The 4,135-nt window shown below is 34.0% G+C and overlaps 1 pseudogene; it reads left to right on the top strand.

Annotated features, from left to right (window-relative positions):
- The first annotated feature begins 2,628 nt into the window (after positions 1–2,628).
- Positions 2,629–3,408, top strand: LOC107754847 (poly [ADP-ribose] polymerase 9-like; annotated as a pseudogene).
- The last annotated feature ends 727 nt before the right edge of the window (positions 3,409–4,135 follow it).

The following is a 4,135-nucleotide window of genomic DNA, read 5'->3' as shown; positions in this document are numbered from 1 at the left end:
AAAAAAAATAAATAAATAAAATTGTGGTTTAAAACCTAACAAACATTATTGATTTATTTTTGCACCCTTATAATATTTCAACAACATTTCTTGTTTTAACTTGATATTGTATATAATACATGTTCAGATGAAAGGAAGTAACTTGTGTTTGGCAAGCACTGCATTATTAAAATTAAATATGTTTTCAATAAGATACTGAAAAAAAAATCTGTTAGTGAAAAGTATTTTCTTCTTAACTTTCTGCAATGCCAAATGTATCTCCAATTATAGAATCACCCATATACAGAGGAAGATTTTAGCCCCTTTCACACATACAGTCTTCTCTGGTAAATCACCGTTAAGAGATCATAAGCATGAACACAGGACCTTTTCAAAAATACCGTAAATTTGTTCTGGCAATCAAACTATCCTTATGGAGATAACATGAATCTTTGAAGAATCTTTTTTTTCTGCAGCCAGAGATCAGGCACGGTGCCAGAGAACTTTAAGCCCTAAGTTTAGTTTCTTGGAATTCTCCAACGGTAACTCCATGACATGTTTGTTTTGATACGGCTAAAACTATGACACATATAATATTAACACAACACTTTAGGCTATACTTTTTACATGATATGTTACAGTGATTCAGATCAGAGTTTTATAGGGAACTTTACCTTCCTTTGATTTGAATCGAACAGTTGCTGTCTGCCCGCCAGAAACAGGGTATTCCACATCACAGTCACCTCCGTTGGATTTCTTACTCTGGAAATAGACAATAAGCTTGTTTTTTAGTTTGGGAGTGCGGGGATCCCACTGGCCCTCGACGCAGAGAGTGTATGGGAACTCAGCAGTAGCCATGTCCACCTGTCCTCTGACTGAGGTGTTTGTCTAAGTTAGTGTAAAGACTACAACTTTCACTTTTAATTTCTCTATATATGGCTATGCATCAGTCAGAGTTTTTCCTAACATCATAACATAGCCTGCAGTTTCAACTAGGGGTGGGCGATAATGCAAATTTTGGTATCGATACGATACCAAGTAAATACAGGGACAGTATCACTGATACTGACACCGATACAGATTCTTTTAAAAGCAAGCATTTGAATGAACCAATTAGACTTAAAAAAATAAATAAATAACAATAACCAGTTCTGGTATTAATAAAATATTGCATTCACCTTAAAAGCTACATGGATATTCTTTGCCTTTTTGAAATGTCAGTGACTTCTGTTTCAGTGAGACTAATTTTAAAATACCAAACTCATACACCTTACTGATGATGCTATATACAAGAAAGCATATGAGACCAGAATATGAATGCAAAGCGCTAAATTTCACATTAAGCGTTTTCCTCCGATAGAAAACCATGACATAGAAAACACCTAGCCTGGGCTTAATTGACAAAGACAGTGATATAAAAGGGCCAGATTCGCTAAATTACACTGTAAATGTGGATATGTGTAGTTGTTGTCTTATAGGGATAGTCCACTCAAACGTGATAATAATAAATTCATCAGTTACTCACCCTCATGCCAAACCTGTATGACTTCATCAGTGAAACAGAATGTTGCAGTTTTGCATCATATAATCAGTGACTGGTGACTGGAGCCTGGCTTTTTAAAATTTCCTTTTCAATGTGCATAGCTGTCATATACTGTATATATATATTTTTTTTTTGGTCAGTCATGGGTTAATTACTTTAGTCAAATAATCCTGAAAGAATGCTTTTGGGTTTTCTATCGGAATTTGAAAGCAACCTGGTAACATTTTACAATAAGGTAACATTAGCTAATGCATTAGTTACCATAAACTTACTATGAGAAATATGGGCCTACTTTTTGAGCAAATATTAAAAATTGTTAATGTTGCATTTAGCTTAAATCTATATTAATTACTTTAGCAGATACATTCAAATGATTTACAAATAAGGAATACAACAAATGATTCATCTTAAGGATGCAATAAGAAAAGAAGTGCTAGCCATACAAAGTTCCAAACACTGTTAGCATAGTATAAGCTGGAACATGAAGTGATTAAGAAAAAGTGAAATAATATTAATATTTCAGGGATTCCACATTGTGGAATGTGATTTTGTGTCTCTTTTTTAAGGTACCACAAGGCACCGCTCACTTGTTTATTAAATTCATGTTAACTATCTGCTAATGTTAACATATGAAACTTTATTAAAAATTTCTTAGGATTCCAACAAAACACAGACAAGAAAATGTAGTTCTCAATGGGACTATTAAGATTACAAAAAGTAGAAAAGCCCATCTCTAAGACATTAAAAGGAATTTCAAGAAAATAATTTGAGTTCTCAGTGTAGTGTCTTTGGACTGTCTAGTAAGACTTTAGTTCAGTACAATGAGTAGGGATCTGATGAACATTACATAATATTCAATAGGATTCTAAAAATGAAATCCAAAGTTTCACTTTATCTAGTAACATATTATTTGATACTTAAATACAGGCTTATTTGATCCTATTAGTATCCTTCAGCATTAGTTCAAAATTAACAAAGAAATCCCAATAGAAATCATGTACACATTCCAATAGTATATTTTGACTAATGAATCTGTGGTTGAATATTTTATTTTTATAATGGTCAATACGTCATAGAGTCATAGAGGTCTGTGTCCTCAGGAAGCCATGAGTGACAAAGAACAGGGTCTGGTGCCACTGGTTCCAGAACAGGCTGCTATTCTGGCAAAGTGTGGAAAAGCCTTTTGTCATGCTGTTAATGTCAAATTTGATTGCATGGCTATTCTCTGCAATATGGAAGACGCTGGCTCACTTGGTAGTAACACAACTTGTGTTTTAAGTCCTGAGAAGAGGTACTCCACAAATCTGTCCAGCGGAGTCAAAGTGTCAGTCTGGAAACATGATCTTACACATCATAATTGGACGCTGTTGTCATTGCAGCCAATGAGAAGCTAAAACATGGAGGTGGTCTTGCACAAGCCCTGAGTGATGCTGGGGGCCTAAAGATCCAGAAATGGAGTGATGATATTATACAAAAAATGGAAAAGTGAAAGTTAGTGTGGCTGTGCTCACTTATGCTGGTAATCTCCCATGTAAATATATCATACAGTACATGCTGTTGGTCTCCAAGTGTCTCCAAACCCATCCAAGTCGGAGACTGATAGAGCTGCACCACTTTTATATAACGCTATCAGTAGTATCATGCAAATCATCTTAAAGAACAACATTTCATCCGTTGCAATTCCTGCTATGAGTTCTGGCCTTTTCCATTTTCCAAGAGTTCAGTGTGCAGACATTATTGTAAAGACTATAAAACAGTTCGTTGAATGTGCAAAGTTTCAAGGCAACTTAGAAATCTATCTTGTCAATAATGATGAACCCTCTGTCAAAGAAATGGAGAGAGCAGCTAAAGCGATTTTATGGCAGTCCAGCATCTCTGGGACATAGAGTGGAGCTGTTCAAGGCATCATGCACCGATTTTTGTAATTTGAACAGTATTTTCACTGTAATATTTACAGTAAAATACAGTATTTTACTATAAACAGCAAAGGATTATGGGAAAAAAGTGTAATTATTGTAATAAACTAATATGTTGCAAGTAGGGCTGTGAATCTTTGGGTAGACAGCGATTCAATTCGATTCACGATTCATAGGTTTTCGATTCGATTCAAGAACGATTTTTGCAAATTTAGAATGATTCAATTCGATACTTACTACTGAGCCACAGGAACATGGAACACTTTATGGTTACAGAACCATAGGTTAAAGGGAAAAAAACACTTTTGTCTATTGTTAGATGCTAGTTTAATGATGCTATGGCATGACATGGCATATGTAGAAATTTATGTAAGAAATTACATAACATTATGTACATGTACATAATATACATTATGTATAGGCTAACATTTTGTCACACCAGGGGTGTAGCCATCATTTCAGAAGTGACAGAAATGACAAATACAATAATTTTATGTATGTATGTATTTTTTTATTTTTTTTTACAAGGAATTATTTTCTTATCTCTTACTTTGAATTTGCTATAAGACATCAAATACACTGCTGGACAATAATCAATCATTTGTAATCTATTATTTTTTCCTAATGGCAATTTTATGATGGTTTTATATACTACAAACCATTATTTACATTTTCTGCACAGAATAAGGTAAAAAAA

The sequence above is a fragment of the Sinocyclocheilus rhinocerous genome, unplaced genomic scaffold (assembly GCF_001515625.1).
Source record: "Sinocyclocheilus rhinocerous isolate Xijiao unplaced genomic scaffold, SAMN03320098_v1.1 scaffold1885, whole genome shotgun sequence".
Lineage (NCBI taxonomy): Eukaryota > Metazoa > Chordata > Actinopteri > Cypriniformes > Cyprinidae > Sinocyclocheilus > Sinocyclocheilus rhinocerous.
This window is presented reverse-complemented; position numbering and strand designations above follow the sequence as displayed.